The following is a 20,420-nucleotide window of genomic DNA, read 5'->3' as shown; positions in this document are numbered from 1 at the left end:
CACATACAGTAAACCCCTTTGGGGAGACAGGGCAGGGGTTGCGACAGCCAACGGTATCTCTGTTGATATAGATATAGAATTTACAGTGCAGAAGGAGGCCATTCGGCCCATCGAGTCTGCACCGGCTCTTGGAAAGAGCACCCTACCCAAGATCAACACCTCCACCCTGTCCCCATAACCCAGTAACCCCACCCAACACTAAGGGCAATTTTGGACACTAAGGGCAATTTATCATGGCCAATCCACCTAACCTGCACATCTTTGGACTGTGGGAGGAAACCGGAGTACCCGGAGGAAACCCACACACACACGGGGAGGATGTGCAGACTCCGCACAGACAGTGACCCAAGCCGGAATCGAACCTGGGACCCTAGAGCTGTGAAGCGATTGTGCTATCCACAATGCTACCGTGCTGCCCTTGACTGGGCCGGATGGTAAGGATAGAGGCTCCTCACATCACAGGCCCGGTGCCTCTCACTAATGGGGACAGGGGTGCAGTGTGAGAGGGGTGGAAGTGGGTTTGGGGGGGACCATGTGGAGGGTGAAGCTGATGTGCAACTGAGGGTCACCATGTAGCCAGTTGGATCTGGATGGACAAGGGACCACCCAGAATTTACAGTGCAGAAGGAGGCCATCGGCCCATCGAGTGCACCAGCTCTTGGAAAGAGCACCCTACTAAAACCCACACCTCCACCCTATCCCCGTAACCCAACCTAACCTTCTGGACACTAAGGGCAAATTAGCTTTACCTAACCTGCACATCATTGGACTGTGGGAGTAAACCGGAGCACCCGGAGGAAACCCACGCAGACACGGGGAGGAAGTACAAACTCTCCCCAGACAGTCAGTCACCTGAGGCCGGAATTGAACCTGGGTCACTGGAGCTGCGAGGCAGCAGTGCTAGCCACTATGTCACCATGCCGCCCAAACGTGTCTTCTCTTTTCCCTCCTGCAGAGAATGAATTTCTGAGTAGAGCCAGGAATCCTTGGGTTCTGTCTGGCTGCAGCTGCCGTTACGGACACATGAGGCTGGAGGCACAGGGCCTGCTCTGGGAGGAGCCTGCCCCAGAGGAGCCTGCCCAGAGGATCCCGCCCCAGAGGAGTCTGCCCCAGAGGCGCCTGCCCCAGAGGATCCCGCCCCAGAGGAGCCCGCCCCAGAGGAGCCCGCCCCAGAGGAGTCTGCCCCAGAGGAGCCTGCCCCAGAGGCGCCTGCCCCAGAGGAGCCCGCCCCAGAGGAGCCCGCCCCAGAGGAGCAGGGGCCAGCCAGTGAGGCTCGAGTGCCGGCTGTCCAACAAGCCAAGGAGGAGGTGTGAAGGAGGTGCTGCATCAGGGCACGTGTACACCATCAGCGCCTGGCCTCCGAGGAGCTGCCGGACCGCCTGTGCCGCCAAAGACTTCCGAGTAACCAAGGAGACCAAGCGCCACCTGTGCCAAACGATGGCACACCTGGCATGGCGGGGCTTTGGCGGCAGATACCTGCTCTCAGTGGCTGTCAAGGTGAAGGTCACCCTGAACTTTTCTGTCACTGGGTCTTTCCAGAGGCCGAGCGTGGACCGGTCTGGGATCTCTCAGAGATCTGCCAAGAGGTGCATCCGTGCTGTGATGGATGGCCTATGCACCCGGGCAGCTGACTATGTAAACTTTAATCTGGATCAAGCCCACCAGGTTACCCGGGCAGCAGGGTTTGTCACCATCGCTAGCATGCCCCAGGTCCAGGGGGGTATTTGATGGAACCCTATGAGCTCTGACTCATCAGGAGACGACCTTCATCAATCGGAAAGGCTTCCACTCCCTAAATGTGCAGTTGGAGTGTGACCATCAGGTGCACATCGGTGCCTGATACCCAGGCAGCGCGCACAACGCATACATCCTGGCACACTCATCAGTTCCCTTTGGGGCGCTCCCGTGTGAGGGGTTAGCTCTTAGACGATAAGTGTTGCTCACTGAGGTCTTAGCGAATCACACCAGTCCCGAGGCCCCAGACTGCTGCCCATGCAGTAACCAGGAGTGCATTGAGCGGTGCATCAGCCCCCTTAAGATGCGCTTCCGATGCCTGGCTCGCTCTCGTGGGTGCCCCAATGTACCCCCAGGATGGTCTCAATCATCGTGCTGGCCTGCTGCGACCTGCACAACATCACACAGCAGAGGGGACATGCTGGAGGAGGAAGAAGAACGTCAGGACGTATCTGACAAGGATGAGTAGGATGGCCAGCAAGAACCGGGCATGGAGCACGGACCGGCATGGTGAGCCACCTCACGTCTGCTCCAGGGCTGCCGCACACGGGACAACCTCATCACCTCCAGATTTGCCAACTAAGCGGCCTGGTCACCGGCAGCTGTGCCACCCTGTCCCATCTCTCCATACTCTCTCCCCTCAACCCCTCCCCATAATTGCTCACATCCTCCACTGTCCCACCTCCCGTCACTCCATCCCACCACCCCAGCTCCTCCTCTCCCCTCCGAGGGTCCTACCAGCATCACTACAGGATGTTGGCCCTGGGTAGGCAATATCAGCGGGTCTTGTCCATGGGGCGGAGGATCATGACGACTCGCTGTGAGATGACCTCTGGTGCTCCTCATCATTGACAAAGTCTGACTCCTGCCTTCAGGATCACATTCCACTGTCCGCCTAGGTGATCCCGTGTGTGCTGACCATTCCATCACATGGGCCCATCTATTCTTTGGGATGGTTGGGGATGGGGGCGGAGGCAGGCGGATATGAAAATGGTGAGTGGTGGTGATGGGTCACTCGCTGGATAAGCTGTTCTATAAAACGGCCTCACACTTCTGGCTCCCTTCCCAGCCCATCTCTCACACCCTTCAGATAGAGGATTGAGGCAGGTCGAAATGTTGGTGAAAAGGTATTTAATACTGACTGTATACAATTATTGTAACCACACCCCAACTCTAACCTATGTATTGCACCCGTGCCAACTTAATTGATGTCTAACTAAGGAGCTGTACGCTCCTTCTAGGTGTGACCCCAGGCAGCACATCAGCCACGGAGGCGGCCTGCTGCGTACCTCACCCTCTCTCCTGAGATGCCTTTTGCGGCCGTCCTCTAGGCGGCCTGGACCTGGATAGGCCCGCACAACATTCAGGTGTCACAGATGACGATGAGCCACCCTGCTCTGCTCGCTGCCCATCAGATGCGCCAGTGTCAGGTGGGGAGGTATCAGAAGCACAGAGGTGTTCCAGCACCTCCCCCGTGGGCAGCAAGAGCCCCATGATTTCCTCCTCCCTCAGGATGCTAGATGGCCCCTGGCTACTCAACGGCATGGAGGTGAGGCCTGAGGGAGCTCCGGAGGCTCCACTGTCACCTCGCACTGCCAGTCCTGGAGGTCCACTCTCATCTCAACCAGGGTCTCGAGGCTCTCAACCATGGAGCAAAGAGAGTGCATCATGTCCCTCTGCGCCTTAGTCATATCCCTCTGAGACTGGCCCAAGTCAGTCAGCGCCCGACCAATGATCTTGCACCCTCAGGTATGACCCTTTGTGATGGGGCCAAGCTCTAGAGAATTGCAGCAAAGTCCATGTGGGCCTGGTTCATGGCTGCCTGTGAGTGGACTCCACTGTCCTGAGCCTTAGCCATCCACCCCACATTGAGCTCCAAGACTTGGAGGCATTGACCCATAGCTGTGATTTTTTGACCCAAGAGTTCCACCGATAATACCAACTGTTTAGTGTTGGCCTGGGTATCACGCATAGTCGGAATGATCTCCTGCAACTGCAGGCACTTGTAATTTGCTGGCACCCCCTCCTGTCGATCCTGGATCTGCGTCTCCATCAACACCAGTGATGGGATCATACTTTCCAGATACCTGACGGACTACAGATGTTTCCTGGGATTGGGCAGCCCTCCGATTGTCCGCTCCCTCAGGAGCCCCGACATCCCCCTGAAGGTGACCCAGGAGCCTCTTCACTAAAGTGCCCCACCAAGGTGACAGTCTCTGCCGGTGAATGCAGTGCCGAGGAGTCAATGTCGTCCCTGGACAGGCCCTCTGGGGAGTGCTGGGACTGTGGCTGGGGGGCGAGGTATTCCAGATGGGCCAGCCTGGTCTGATGGTGATCATGTAAGACAAAAGATGGAACACATGGTGAGATCTTCGGAAGGACAAAACATCCTAAGAATCCGCAGATTGTTTTGAATTACCTGACCAGATATTTAGTTTTGCTGTGTTGGGAGATCCCTCTCCTTGATTAATATTTGATCTGCCCATAATTTATTACCGGGCTTAGTCGCAGCCAAAGAACATAAGAACTAGGAGCAGGAGTAGGCCATCTGGCCCCTCGAGCCTGCTCCGCCATTCAATGAGATCGTGGCTGATCTTTTGTGGACTCAGCTCCACTTTCCGGCACGAACACCATAACCCTTAATCCCTTTATTCTTCAAAAAACTATATCTTTATCTTAAAAACATTTAATGAAGGAGCCTCTACTGCTTCACTGGGCAAGGAATTCCATAGATTCACAACCCTTTGGGTGAAGATGTTCCTCCTAAACTCAGTCCTAAATCTACTTCCCTTTATTTTGAGGCTATGCCCCCTAGTTCTGCTTTCACCCGCCAGTGGAAACAACCTGCCCGCATCTATCCTATCTATTCCCTTCATAATTTTATATGTTTCTATAAGATCCCCCCTCATCCTTCTAAATTCCAACGAGTACAGTCCCAGTCTACTCAACCTCTCCTCGTAATCCAACCCCTTCAGCTCTGGGACGAACCTAGTGAATTTCTTCTGCACACCCTCCAGTGCCAGTATGTCCTTTCTCAAGTAAGGAGACCAAAACTGAATACAATACAATTGCAGCATAACCTCCCTAGTCTGAAACTCCATCCCTCTAGCAATGAAGGACAAAATTTCATTTGCCACCTTAATCACCTGTTGCACCTATAAAACAACTTTTTGCGACTCATGCACTAGCACACCCAGGTCTCTCTGCGCAGCAGCATGTTTTAATATTTTACCATTTAAATAATAATCCCGTTTGCTGTTACTCCGACCAAAATGGATAACCTCACATTTGTCAACATTGTATTCCATCTGCCAGACCCTCGCCCATTCACTTAGCCTATCCAAATCCCTCTGCAGACTTCCAGTATCCTCTGCACTTTTTGCTTTACCACTCATCTTAGTGTCGTTTGCAAACTTGGACACATTGCACTTGGTCCCCCAACTCCAAATCATCTATGTAAATTGTGAACAATTGTGGGCCCAACACTGATCCCTGAGGGACACCACTAGCTACTGACTGCCAACCAGAGAAACACCCATTAATCCCCACTCTTTGCTTTCTATTAATTAACCAATCTTCTATCCATGCTACTACTTTACCCTTAATGCCATGCATCTTTATCTCAGGCAGCAACCTTTTGTGTGGCACCTTGTCAAAGGCTTTCTGGAAATCCAGATATACCACATCCATTGGCTCCCCGTTATCTACCACACTGGTAATGTCCTCAAAAAATTCCACTAAATTAGTTAGGCATGACCTGCCCTTTATGAACCCATGCTGCGTCTGCCCAATGGGACAATTTCTATCCAGATGCCTCGCTATTTCTTCCTTTATGATAGATTCCAGCATCTTCCCTACTACTGAAGTTAAGCTAACTGGCCTATAATTACACGCTTTCTGCCTACCTCTTTTTTAAAACAGTGGTGTCACGTTTGCTAATTTCCAATCCGCCGGGACCATCCCAGAGTCTAGTGAATTTTGGTAAATTATCACTAGTGCATTTGCAATTTCCCTAGCCATATGGAGAGTAAAGAGCTTAGTCCTGCTCCCCCAGTTTACTCTGAGTTTGAGGACCTCAGAGGTAACACCTCCCTTTGCCGACTTTCCCAGAGTTGGCCTCAGGTCCCCCAGAGCAAGGAAGGAGCGAACCAGAATCCCGCTGGAAAATAACGTGCCATCACTGAGTAAAACAATGGCCCACGACTCCGCGGTGGGGGTGGGCAGCCCGCCATTGGCAGTCGGCAGGATCTTCCATTCTTGCCGCCGTCAACTGGGCTTCCCGCTGTTCGCACCCCTCCGCTACTGGGTAACCGATGGCAGGGCACCGCCGTCAGCGGCACTGGTCGATCCCACCAGTGGGGGCGGCTGGAATACCCCGTGTGGTAAACCACGGTATTGCATTGTGTGGCATTGTGTTGTGTCGTACATGCCTGGGCTTGTCCAGGCTGGCTCCGCCTGTGGCTCCTCCCCTCGGGCTTATGTATAAAGGTGGCACGTCTCCGCCTCCGACCCAGTTCGGGTCCAGAGGCAGGAGGCTTGCTGTTTAGTGTATTAAAGCCTCAGTTACGTTCATCACTCGTCGTGTGTTTATCGATGGCACATCACCCCGCCCTCTGTTTCTCTCGCCACAGGTGCCACCAGGCCTGCTGAATGTTCCAGAACATTCTGTCTTTATCTCTGGATTACTAGTCCAGGGACTTTACCTTAATGCCACTATCACCTAAATTGGGAGGTGGCATGGTATTATCACTGGTCCAATAACCCAGAGTAATGCTGCGAGGATGTGGGCTTGAATTCCACCGTGGTGGATGGTGACATCTGAATTCAATAGAAGTCTGGAATTAAAAGTCTAACGATGACCATGAAATCATTATTGATTGTCGCAAAATCCCATCTGGTTAACTAATGCCCCATTGCGGAAGGAAATCTGCATTGCTTACCTTGTCTGGCCAACATGTGACTCCAGATCCACTCTTAAATGCCCCCTGGAAAGGGTTAGCAAGCCATTCAGTTAAAAGGCAGTGAGGGATGGGCGACATCCATCCACGTCAATGAATAGAAAATAAAATTGCAGCTGTGGGGAATACAAAGGTGTGGTGGTATGACTAGGAGGTTTACGGTACCTCAGAGTAGTGCTGCCATTGGTGCAGAGGACTCGCTGCCCATTGGCTCAGGCAGGTCATGTGTCTCTCTGCCAATTGGCTGAGGTCAGTCATGTGACTGCTCGCCGATTGGCCGAGTGGCCGGTAGCCCCTCCTATGAGGCGAGGTATAAGAACCCGTAGCATACGGCAGTTGGCCTTTCTCTGTAAGTCGACTGCCGGGCACACAGCTAGGTCATTAAAGCCTGATATTTGGAACTTCTTCACGACTCGAGTCCAATTGATGGTGCATCAAAAGGGTCAATGAAAATGCATCCCCAGCAAGACTGGCTGCCCCACAGCCACGCCACAGGGCATGATTGGCCATCAGAGGAAGACGTTCTGCCTCCGCGAGCTGCCAGTCAAGCAGACGGTAGTCCCAGCAGTGGCAGGTTCGAGCAGAGGTCACTGGGTGGAGAGGTACGGGAAAGACCGTTTGAAGTTACCTTCATGCCCTCCGAGCTAATTCATGGCACTTCCTTGTCCATTCATTCACTCACTCGACACTCATTAGAGGGGAAACCAACAAATCTGATATTAACAATGGGATATGTGGAAATTATATTCCAAAGGTTCCCACATCCTGACTCTGGGGATGGGGGGGGGGCATAAATCGCGAGTCCTTGAATTTCTGGCCCTTCCCTCTGGTGGCATCTTCTGGTCCAGCCGAAGGTGCCCCCCCCCCCCCCCCGTCACTGCAGAGGGACAAGCGAGCCACACAAAACACCATAGAAGTTCCCTCCACCGCCAATGGCAAGCTATCTCTACCATCAAAACACACGCCTTTAAGTCTTTTCTCTATGGTCTCTGCGCCGTAAGTATTTATTTTCTCCAGCCCTCTTTTGCTGCATGAATGCAAAGCAGGCAGCGTTGTGACCCTTCTCCTGCATTTTGAGTGCACGCAAATAAACTAACCCTTTGAGTTCACCCTATCTCGTGTTTGCTGTGGGGCTATTAACAGAAGATCGGATCACAGGAAAACTGAAGGGTTGGGGAAATAGGCTGTCGCTTATAAAGGGGGAAGCAAATCAAAAACATCGTCCTGTGTGGTAGAAGGAGGAATTAGTACTGTTTAAAATTAACCCCCTCCCGTGGGGTAGCACGGTAGCACAACTGGTTAGCACTGTGGCTTCACAGCGCCAGGGTCCCAGGTTCGATTTCCCGCTGGGTCACTGTCTGTGCGGAGTCTGCACGTTCTCCCCGTGTCTGCGTGGGTTTCCTCCGGGTGCTCCGGTTTCCTCCCACAGTCCAAAGACATGCAGGTTAGGTGGATTGGTCATGCTAAATTGCCCTTAGTGTCCAAAACGGTTAGGAGGGGTTATTGGGTTACGGAAATAGGGTGGAAGTGAGGGCTTAAGTGGGTCGATGTAGACTTGATGGGCTGAATGTCCTCCTGTATGTTCTATGTTCCCTCGTTCTGTCTATAACGCTCGTCCACTGGCTGCACACAGACACAGAGCAACAGAAGCAGCCAAACACACAGATTAATTCCAAAGAAAGACTGGCAACGCAGCCAATGCTCAGGTGTTCGGAGCTTAAGCACCGTCCAGTGTGCAGCAAACAGGTTTGAGTGAAATTGCAGCCTGTCGGATACATTGGGCCCTGTCCATGGTGTGATAGGTTGAGACGAGTACAATCGGTGAACATTACCAGGCCTGAACAAAACAGGACTGACCTTACTGCAACGATTGTGAAAAGGAGTAATAATTGGCTTCTTAGCTGATGACTGAGAATGGTAAAACAATGTGTGACTAAATGTGGAAATTACTAATGATACACAGTGGAGAATATTATACTCAAGATAAAAATATATTTTGAAGGTTAAACCTGTCCCTCTGGAACGGTATTCCTGACTTGTCTTGCGGGCATAGTTATTCAGTACAATATATGAACACACAGGCCTGCAGCACAACAACTAAGAGGATCAGCTGTGCAGAGAAACAAGCTGGTGGATTTTAAACTGAGATAGAACCAGTGAGATTGCCGTTACTCACTGTTGCTTCATTACAGGTGATCAGACATCCTCCTCTTCAATCTTATTCATCGGGATAAAACGTTGCGTCTTCAGGAATACCCCAGGCCAGGTGACAAACCAATGTGGGGCTCTTTAAAATTCCTACCTCGTCCTTAACAGCAAGATAAAGAGCACGATTCAATCCGAAGCCTTAATTCCAGATTAAAGCAATTTAAGCAGGCCAGTGTTAGCCAGGGTCACCAAATTGATTGCCGGCCTTATTTGTTATCCACCCCGCTTCACCCAGTGCATCGAATATATTTACTTGCAATGCTCCCCTTCCCCAGGCACCATTCAGCACAGCCAAGCTCCAGGGCTGATGGCAACTCCCACTCAGCGGCCGCTGATAGGTTGGCTCCCTGCAAGCCACCCGTTCCTGACTTGCTGATTGGATGAGCGTGCTGCCAGTCAGGGGGGAGAGGAAAGGGACAGGTCCAGCCTCAGGAGCAGGTTGTATGTGTGGTAGTGCCAGCGAGATGCTGCAGAAATCTCTGTCTGCCAGCTGAGTGGGGGGGGGGGGGGGGGGGGCTTTGTGAGGGATTGCATGGTGCTGTGTGCTTGAGTGCATTTCACCTTTCACACATGACCCCCCCCCCTCACTCACCACTCCACCAAAACATTGGGACCTTCAGATTTTATTTTTTTTGGAAGTAGAGAAATTCTGCCCTTTACCTTTTTCTCAATAACTACGGGCTCCGCCTGGTGCACACTGCACAGGCGCCAACATCAACTGGCAGCTTTCCCACATGGGTATTCTACAAGCCAGTCTAGGAAGGGGACAGCCGGCTAATCCACAGGAGAAGGCATCGCAGCCCTCGGTGGATCCAACATTTGATGCCCACATGAGATTAAATGAAATGAAAATGAAAATGAAAATCGCTTATTGTCGCAAGTCGGCTTCAAATGAAGTTACTGCGAAAAGCCCCTAGTCGCCACATTCCGGCGCCTGTTCGGGGAGGCTGGTACGGGAATTGAACCGTGCTGCTGGCCTGCCTTGGTCTGCTTTCAAAGCCAGCAATTTAGCCCAGTGTGCTAAACCAGCATCGGGGGGGGGGGGGGGGGGGGGGGGAGGGCAGGGGGTGGCTGATCTCTGATCTCAGTGGCTGGTCCACTGCAAGCTGAGGGTGACCCTGCATCCCTGAATTGCAGGCGCAGTGCCAGATACCCAGGAGAGTAACATTACAAAAAGAGCTCCCAGTACACGAAAATCCGTCCCCAACTGTCCTAACTTTTAATTTCCCGTATTGGGATATGTTTAATTGGTAAGTGAGGTGAAGTTGTGCAGTGTAAAGTCACTTTGGATAAATGTGCCTGTGGAAGGTCGAAATAATAATCATAATAACAAACATGTTAATGATGGACCACCCAGAACACACACAAGATATTAGATTCGGTGTCAAATTAAAACGCTGTTGTTAAAAAAGCATAACTCCTACTTTAATCAGAGAATCCCTACAGAGTCATAGAATGAAGGGTTATGGGGAGAAGGCAGCGGAATGGGGATGAGAAACATAATCAGCCATGATCGCATGGCGGAGCAGACTCGATGGGCCGAATGGCCTAGTTTTGCTCCAATGTCTTATGCTGCTCTGGTCTTACAGTACAAAATGAAATGAAAATCGCTTATTGTCACGAGTAGGCTTCAATGAAGTTACTGTGAAAAGCCCCTAGTCGCCACATTCCGGCGCCTGTCCGGGGAGGCTGGTACGGGAATTGAACCGTGCTGCTGGCCTGCCTTGGTCTGCTTTAAAAGCCAGCGATTTAGCCGAGTGAGCTAAACCAGGAGGCCATTCTGCCTGTACCGACACTCTGGAAGACCACTCTACCTGGGTCCACTCGCCATCCACCTCGCCCCATCCCTAACCTGCACATCCCTAGACACTAAGGAGCAATTTATCATGGTCAATCCACCTAACCTGCACATCTTTGGACTGTGGGAGGAAACCGGAGCACCCGGACGAACGCCACGCAGACACGGGGAGAATGTACAAACCCCAAGCAGACAGTCACCCAAGGCCAGAATTGAACCCGGGTCCCTGGCGCAATGCGGCAGCAGTGCTAATGACTCGCTTCAAAAGGATTTTTCCACATTCTCCCCGTGTTTGCGTGGGTTTCGCCCCCACAACCCAAAGATGTGTAGGGTATGTGGATTGGCTACGCTAAATTGCCCGTTAATTAAAAAAACAAAAAAAAAGGATTTTTCATATTTACGACCAATTGGGAGAGAAACATCTCTCAACATAGTCAACATGCCTTTCACTGTATTCCATTGCAATGAGCATCCATAACAGAACATAATTACCGATAAGTGCTGATTCAAGTTTTGTTATCAATTCTGTTCGACAAAGTTGAACCGGCACAGACTAGGCTGTATGGCCAGTGGCTATGAAGATCTGACAATCCTGAGCATATTATTTATAAGCAGGGTGTGAATGCAATTCAGGAACTTGGTGTCACATCTACGGTAATTAAATGCACGTTTATTTTACATTTGTAGTGGCGCAATGGTTAGCACTGCTGCCTCACGGCGCCGAGGTCCCATGTTCCATCCCAGCTCCAGGTCACTGTCCGTATGGAGTTTGCACATTCTCCCCGTGTCTGCGTGGGTCTCACCCTCACAACACAAAGGTGTGCAGGGTAGGTGGATTGGACATGCTTAATTGCCCCTTAATTGGAAAAAAAAAAGAATTTGGTACTTTAAATTTAAAAAATATATATTTTGCATTTGTAGTGAATACCTGCAACAGGAAAATATAGACTGCTCAAATGTATGTGCCTTGCAACACTTGCAACCTACATTTTCCATTCTGACTGTACTTTGCCATGATCACATCCTGAAATTCCCTGGACTCCATTCAGGACACATAGGGCGCGATCCAATGTCCACGCTATGCCTGAAAGGCAGCTCGCCGTGCACAGTGTGGCCAATAAAAGCCAGGAGACCTCGCTCCAAGGATGTATGCAACTCGCAATGCCTTGCGAGATCCAGCGCAATCTCGAGGGACATTGCGGTATATTGAGTCAAGTTGATGATCAATCAGCCTTTCTAATCATCCCTACTTTTCCCCCAGAGGGTGTGTGGAGATGTCATAGAATTTACAGTGCAGAAGGAGGCCATTCGGCCCATCATGTCTGCACCGGCCCTTGGAAAGAGCACCTTCTGAAGCCCATGCCTTCACCCTATCCCCATATCTAAGTAACACTTAACCTTTTGGACTCTAAGGAGTAATCTAGCATGGCCAATCCAACTAACCTGCACATCGTTGGACTGTGGGGGGAAACCGGAGCACCCGGAGGAAACCCACGCAGACACGGGGAGAAAGTGCAAACTCCACACAGACAGTCACCCGAGGTCGGAATTGAACCTGGGACTCTGGAGCTGTGAGGCAGCAGTGCTAACCACTGTGCCACCGTGCTGCCCATGAAATAAATGAACAGAGCAGAGAGGAGCCACAAGAGTAATCGCTGGTGTTGAAGATGAAATAAATTTGAACTTCTTTGTCTTGAAAGGTGGCATTTGAGAAAGGTCTGATGGATGCATACTTACTTCAAATTAATATTATAAATGGCTTGGTCCAGAAGGAGTAACCAATAAACGGCAAACTGCGGACAAAAAGAATGTTACTACACACAATGTAATCGACATGTGAAATGCGGTCTCCGTGGAGGTGAAAATCCTGGATTATTTAACAACTAGTTGGATGGTGCAATTTATAATAATAATCTTTATTAGTGCCACAAGTAGGTTTACATTAACACTGCAATGAAGTTACTGTGAAAATCCCCCAGTCGCCGCACTCCGGCGCCCGTTCGGGTACACAGAGGGAGAATTCAGAATGTCCAATTCACCTAACAGCACATCTTTCAGCACCTGTGGGAGGAAACCAGAGCACCAGGAGAATTGGATTGGACTTGTTTATCGTCGTGTGTACCGAGATACAGTGAAAAGTATTTTTCTGCGTGCAGCTCAAATCGATCATTTAGTTCAGGAAAAGAAAAGAAAATACATAATCGGGCAACACAAGGTGCGCAATGTAAATACCTCGACGCCGGCATCGGGTGAAGCATACAGGAGTGTAGAGTTAGACACAGGGAGAACGTGCAGACTCCGCATGGACAGTGTGCCAAGCCGGGAATTGAACCTGGAACCCTGGCGCTGTGAAGCAACAGTGCTAACCACTGTGCTACCGTGCGGCCCTCAAATTCCTGGAGCCAGCTGCAGTAAAACTCAGTAAGCCTGACGTGATTTGATCAGACTAGCTGGGTTGAGTAATCTTCCTGACCCTTAATTATTTTACATTCACTGAGAAGGCAGCTAACATGCTGGTTTATATGGACAGGAACATTGTTCCATAAAACGCACCAGTCAATATTCACAGTTAAGATCTGGTTGGGTGTTCTCTTAAATCATCAAGGCCTCATTGCTGTAAATAGGCACCCCGGGAGTTCAACTGTCGGCTAATGGCTCGACAGCAGATCCTGAGGTCAATTCAAAGGTATTTTTCACTATTAATCAAGTTTCTGTTCAGTTTGTGCGTAAATCTCCACCTCCACATTGTAAGAAACTGTCAGGAAATGCCTTCCTCGCCGAGCAGAAACTTACAGCCAAGTTCCGCAGGCCTCAAACGGGACCTTGGGTTCATGTTGCATTACATTCACCCCCCCGCCACCATCTGGCCTGGGCTTGCAAAATCTGACCAACTGTCCTGGCTTGAGAAAAATCACACCTCTTTAACCTGTGATTATCCCTCTCTCCAGTCGCTCCATCTGGACCTGTAAAGACTTAATTACCTGCGAAGACTCGCATTCAAAGTATCATCTTGCATCTTTGACTTTGTCTATATACGTGTTTGTGGAACCCACCTCTTCATTCACCTGAGGAAGGAGCAGTGCTCCGAAAGCTACTGATTCGAAACAAACCTGTTGGACATTAAGCTGCTGTTGTAAGACTTCTTACTGTGCTCACCCCAGTCCAACGCCGGCATCTCCACATCACGTTTTGGTATGGTGGCTGGGGTGGACACCCAGAGGGCGGGATTCAAAAATGGAAGTCTTGGAAAAATGGGAATGGATTTTAGAAGCAACAACATATTCAAGGAGGAAAGCAAAGTTGGAGAAGGGACAACGCCTGAAGAGAGAGAACCGTTTACAATATCAGTTAGCATAGGGGCCAGGAGGGGGAATAGGGTCAAGGGGGCAGGAGGTGGGTCTCATGCACAAGATGGGCTGAGTGCGTACATCGGGAGAGATGGGAGCCAAATTAAAGAACGATGTGAATTCAGGGCAAGGACGGGGCAAGCTGTCAAGGGAGGTGGCCCCATGGATGGGAGGGACATGGAAGGGCAGTTAATCTTGATCATAGTGACAAAGAAGTCTGTGAGCTCCGCTCATTTGTTGTTGGGAGTGAGGGTGAAGGGGACAGGGGAGTGAGTAATAATAAGCTGGTGGGTTCTCTTTATATCCCAGGATGATCAAGGAATAGTGAGCAGTGCGAGCGGCTAGACCACGTCTGATAGTGTTTTCAGAAATCCAAAAAGATTTGGTAATAGTTGGTTAAAACAATTGTCCACAGTTGTGCAAATAATGAAAGTCCTGTTTTGGCCACATCTTTCTCGGCGTCTGCCATGCCAAGGACGACTCTGCTATCAAACGTGACTGTCGCCTTTTCTGGCCTTGGTCAGGAATGCCCCACCCAGGCCGCACTTACCTCATTTCCTGGTCAGCTCGTCCGTGCAGGAAGAGATTGGGAAGCCATACTTAAATACCACCCGATCCCTCGGCCTCCTCTTCGACACCCCACCACGGCCTCCCGAGCACCCCACTCACCTCTTAAGGGCAGAGCAGCCCCAGGCCCGATCCCTGGTACGGACAACTTGGCACTGCCAGCCTGGTTGGCTGCTGGCACCTGGGCACCTTGGCATTGCCAGGGTGCCAGGCTGGCAGTGTCAAGGTGCCCAGGTGCCAGCAGGAGTGCCAGAATACCACCCTGCCCAGAGCCCGACAACCTGGGGTCTCTGATGGCCGGGAGACTCCCCCAGGTGCCGTTAGGCTTGGTCCATGTTTGTGTGGACCAGCACTAAACAGCGGCACAGCGAGGCCTGCCAGGCACGCAGGTTCGATCCTGGGCCTCGGGAGAATCAGGACTACTTTTTGCAAACCCATTCTTGGGCGGCGCACGGTAGCACAATGGTTAGCACTGTTGCTTCACAGCGCCAGGGTCCCAGGTTTGATTCCGGGCTTGGGTCACTGTCTGTGTGGAGTCTGCACGTTCTCCCCGTGTCTACGTGGGTTTCCTCCGGGTGCTCCGGTTTCATCCCACAAGTCCCGAAAAACGTGCCTGCTAGATGAATTGGACATTCTGAATTCTCCCTCAGTGTACCCGAACAAGTGCCGGAATGTGGCGACTAGGGGCTTTTCATGGTAACCTCATTGCAGTGTTAATGTAAGCCTACTTGTGACGCAAATAAAGATTATTATTATTATATCAGTGCATATTGATGTGAGTGTGCTGCTTCCATGTTACCGTCCTGGTTGAGTTTCTTGGGCATTGTTTGTTAGCACAAAATGACTATGTGATGTACAGGTGCGGGAGCAAGAGAGAGAGAGAGAGAGCGAGGGAGAACGAAGGAGGTCACGGTTCTACAGGATATGACCAGGTAGCTGTGAGCCCAGGGTGCTGCTGTGGCTCGGCCACGTTGTCTCTTTGCTTTGTACTTTTGTTTCGGCGACTGCATTAAAGTTTGACGGTTTCATCTCAATACTGTTGGTATTGTGATCCTGTGTATGTGCCAATCTGCAAGGAAACACAGCCTCCAACGGTGCAAAGTCAGACCATTCAGCGCAACCCGCTCATACTGGTGTTTAGCTGTCTCCTTCCACAGCCCTTCATTTCACCCTATCGGTTTATCCTATTCCTTTCTCATCGCTCTCCTGGTTCCGTCAAAATTCACTGATGCTGATGCTCATCTCTGCGGCTCACACGATACGTCGCAGCTGTTTCATGCAACAAAGCAAACAGGTGGCATTTTAGAAAAGTGCAATCCCAATATAGAGAACGACTGAAGAGCAGAACCTCCGAAAAGTCTCACTGAATTGGAAACGTTGCTGCTGCTTCAATCTCCTCAGGAACGGAATCTTCCAGAACTTTGTTCTTATTTTATAAATATCTATCATTCACCAATAATTACATAAATGTGGAACCAGACAGATCTGAAGTGTCCAGCAGCAGATACAGGAGACGGTTATTGTGCAGAGAGCTGGTCAGAGTGTGGACTCTGTGCCACACAGAGAGGGTGGCAGACAGGGGAGGCTGATGTGGGGCACTGACGCTGGCCTTGATCTCTCTGTGTGCGGTGGTATCTCTGTGGGGATGCGTGTATCTGTGTGGGGATGCGTGTATGTCTGTGGTATTGTGTGTACCTCTGTGGGGATGTATGCATCTGTGTGGGGATGTGTGTATCTCTGTGGGGATGTGTGTATCTCTGTGGATATATGTGTATCTCTGTGGGGATGTGTGTACCTCTGTGGGGCTGTGTGTATCTGTGTGGGGATGTGTGTATCTCTGTGGGAATGTATCTGCGTGGGGATGTGTGTCTCTGTGTGGGGATGTGTGCTTCTCTGTGGGGCTGTGTGTATCTGTGTGGGGATGTGTGTATCTCTGTGGGGATGTGGGCTTCTCTGTGGGATGATGTGTGTATCTGTATGGAGATGTATATATCTCTGTGGGGATATGTCTCTGTGGGTGTGTGTCTCTGTGGGTATGTGTGCATCACTGAGGATGTGTGTATCTGTGTGGGGATGTGTATATCTGTGTGGGGATGTGTGCTTCTCTGTGGGGGTGTGTGTATCTCTGTGGGGGTGTGTGTATCTCTGTGGGGATATGTGCATCTCTGTGGGGCTGTGTGTATCTGTGTGGGGATGTGTGCTTCTCTGTGGGGGTGTGTGTATCTCTGTGGGGGGGTGTGTATCTCTGTGGGGATATGTGCATCTCTGTGGGGCTGTGTGTATCTGTGTGGGGATGTGTTTATCTCTGTGGATATGTATCTGTGTGGGGATGTGTGTATCTCTGTGGTGATGTATGTATCTGTGTCGGGATGTATGTATCTCTATGGGAATGTATCTGTGTGGGGTGTGTGTATCTGTGTGGGGCTGTATGTATCTCTGTGGGGATGTGGGGATCTGTACGGTGTAGCCACCTGGGGTGACCACTGCCCAAACACAAAATGGAAGATTGCAAGGAATGCAGGGAAAATGGACATGTTGTAAAAAGCAAGCAGCTTGCAAAGCGCTTGTATATTTGGACTGCTGCAGAAACCAGTTTGGCTGTTGCAGAAACCAGACAACGTTATGAAAATAAACAGTTAGCATATTAATGAGGCGATACCGGGCGATCCCCAGGCACAAAAGAAACAAGTTAACACCAATGGATACATTAAATGGAAGGCCAGACTTTTTGGCGCCAAAGAAGCCCAAAACAATAAGTCCCAAGAACCGCCCCAGTGATCGGGATACTGTCCCGTTATTGGGGAATTCAAATCAATCGATTGGGAAGAGACCCAATTGATTACAAGAGTATAGAGGGTCCGCCCTCGTGGGCGCAAGACCCTGAGAGGAGTATAAAACAGAGACCCCGACCCCAGCTCGCTCTCTCTGTCAGCCTCTCCTTGACCAGCTAGCCCTCCCAGCAGAACGCCGTTGCAGCAGAAGAACCTTGTGCAGGAGAGGTCTGGACAGAAACCGCCAGCAAGTAAGTCACAACGCACGCTACGGGAATAGACACTCCTGACCCCTTTAGTCCATAACTACTGGAAGCCTGCGGACCCAGGACAAAGCTAGAAGCCGTTGTTCCCTGATCCAGCAGTCCCCTTGTCTAGATACGTATTTGGCCTATTAGTGGTAGGATTAGCCTAGTCTTATAGTTTTATATGCATGATTAGTAGATTACTGTAACATAATAAACGTGTCTTGTTTAAACTTACTAATTGGTGTATGGTTTTATTGTTTTGAACTTGACCTTGAAACTTGTGGCGGTATCTTAACGATACCTGGCGACTCCCAAGCTAAGTAACGAAATAGAGCCAAATTCAGTGTTAAGCACACTCACCCAGAACGGGCAACAATGGCGATGTGTGTATCTGTGTGGGGATGTGTGTATCTGTGTGGGGATGTGTGTATCTGTGTGGCGATGTGTGTATCTGTGTGGCGATGTGTGTATCTGTGTGGGGATGTGTGTATCTGTGTGAGGATGTGTGTATCTGTGGGCATGTGTGTATTACTGTGAGGATGTGTGTGTCTGTCTGGGGATGTGTGCATCTGTCCGGGGATGTGTGTATCTCTGTGGGGGTTGTGATGCGACCATCAATTCAACCAGAGACACGAGTTGGAGTAAACTGTGGCTTTAATCAGCTTACAACTGAACCTGCCTGCGACTATGCTGAACTGAATGCGGACTCGCAGGACCGCAGCATTTATACTTCCTGAAGGGGGTGGAGCCGAGGGCGGAGCCCTGTGCATGCTCCTCATCTCCACCTGGGCAGAGCCGTGCAATAGCTCACAGATGGAGCCCACAGGGACACAGTAATGTACAGTGTGAATTATAGTGGATACACATTCACCACATTCACCCCCTGTTAAAGAATCAAGTCCGGCGGGGGTGACGGGCCCACAAGTCGGTCCGGCGCCCGAATCGTGCGTAGCGACCAACGAAGTACCGGTTTGCAGCCGTCTCAGATGGCTGTGGAAGGATGTTCGGTGTGGGTTCGGGGGTGGACTCCGGGGATGGTTCTTCCTGAGCTTCGTTCCTGCGAACCAGTGTGTTGGGCGGAAGGGAGCGTGGGAAGAGCAGAGGCGTAGGGCATGGGAAGTCAGGTGGGGTGTAGTGTGGGACGTACATCGGTGGTAGTGGTAGTAGAGTCTGCGGGTGCCAGGTCCCGGAGGCAAACGGTGTCCTGTCGGCCATCGGGATGTTCAACCAACGCGTAGTGGGGGTTCGAGTGCCTCTCTACCAGGGGTCGGTCTTATGTGTCCGAATGTGTTTTCAGAGGAGGACAGGGCCCGGTGTCGTCAACCAGGGCGGAAGCGAGACCCCCGTAGTAGTTCCCCTAGGGAAAGCAAATAGGCAATCATGAGGAGTCTGATTCGTGGCCGTATAAAGGAGGGACATAATAGCATAGAGCGCATCGGGGAGGACCTCCTGCCAGTGGGAGGTCGGGAGATTCCTGGACCGTAGGGTCAGTAGGACGGTCTTCCAGACCATCACATTCTCTCTCTCCACCTGCCCGTTTCCCCTGGGGTTATAACTGGTAGCCCAGCTCAAGGCGATGCCCTTGTCGAGCAGGTACTGACGCAGCTCGTCGCTCATGAAGGACGAACCCCTGTCGCTGTGGACATAGTTAGGGAAACCGAACAGGGTGAAGACACTGTGCAGGGCTCTGATGACTGTATGGGAGGTCATATCGGGGCATGGGATGGCAAACGGGAAACGGGAGAATTGATCTATAACATTGAGGAAATAAACGTTGCGATGAGTTGAAGGGAGGGGTCCTTTGAAATCGATGCTCAGATGTTCAAAGGGCCGGGATGCCTTTACCAGGTGTGCCTTGTCTGGTCTATAGAAGTGCGGTTTACACTCCGCGCAGATCGAGCAAATCCTGGTGACGGCTTTAACCTCTTCCTTGGAGAAGGGCAGGTTGCGGGCCTTGATGTAATGGGCGAGCCGGGTGACCCCCGGATGGCAGAAGTCATTGTAGATCGCCTGAAGACGGTCGTCTTGTGCGCATGTGCCGTGGGACAGGGCATCTGGGGGCTCATTGAGCTTCCCAGGATGATATACGATATCGTAATTGTAGGTGGAGAGTTCGATCCTCCACCTCAAGATCTTGTCATTTTTGATCTTGCCCCGCTGTGAATTTTCAAACATGAAGGCAACCAATCTTTGGTCGGTGATGAGGGTAAACCTCCTACCTGCGAAGTTGTGCTTCCAGTGCCGCACGGCTTCCACAATGGCTTGGGCTTCTTTTTCGACTGAGGACTGTCGAAGTTTGGAAGAGGAGAGGATTCGGGAGAAGAACACTACTGGCCTGCCTGCCTGGTTCAGAGTGGCAGCGAGAGCGACCTCTGAGGCGTCGCTCTCCACCTGGAATAGGACGGACTCGTCTATTGCACTCAAGGCGGCCTTAGCGATGCCCGCCTTAATGCAGTCGAAGGCCTGGCGAGCCTCGGCTGACAGTGGGAAGAGGGTGGCCTTAAATAGTGGGCGGGCTTTGTCCGCATACTGGGGGACCCACTGGGCATAGTACGAAAAAAATCCGAGGCACCTCTTGAGGGCCTTGGGACAGTGAGAGAGAGGGAGTTGAAAGAGGGGGCGCATACGGTCAGGGTCGGGTCCTAGGACTCCGTTTTCCACGACGTAGCCGAGGATGGCTAGCCTGGTGGTGCGGAAAACACATTTCTCCTTATTATAGGTGAGATTGAACTTTTGGGTGGTCTGGAGAAATGGGTGGAGATTGGCGTCATGGTCCTGCTGATCATGGC

At 51.1% G+C, this 20,420-nt stretch overlaps 1 protein-coding gene across 5 annotated transcripts in view; it reads right to left on the bottom strand.

The window, feature by feature from the left end:
- The window catches only part of LOC119973827 (uncharacterized protein C3orf18 homolog), a 216,203-nt gene that overhangs the window by 84,411 nt on the left and 111,372 nt on the right, over positions 1-20,420 (bottom strand). For 3 of the 5 annotated variants that reach the window (XM_038812274.1, XM_038812277.1, XM_038812278.1), the window contains exon 1: positions 8,869-9,208. The exons of the other annotated variants lie outside the window; for them this stretch is intronic. The gene's annotated coding sequence lies outside the window, so the exon portion shown is untranslated. Of the gene's footprint in view, positions 1-8,868; positions 9,209-20,420 lie in introns of those variants that run through there. 5 annotated transcript variants of the gene reach the window in all.

The sequence above is a fragment of the Scyliorhinus canicula genome, chromosome 11, assembly GCF_902713615.1.
Source record: "Scyliorhinus canicula chromosome 11, sScyCan1.1, whole genome shotgun sequence".
In the NCBI taxonomy this organism is placed as follows: domain Eukaryota; kingdom Metazoa; phylum Chordata; class Chondrichthyes; order Carcharhiniformes; family Scyliorhinidae; genus Scyliorhinus; species Scyliorhinus canicula.
This window is presented reverse-complemented; position numbering and strand designations above follow the sequence as displayed.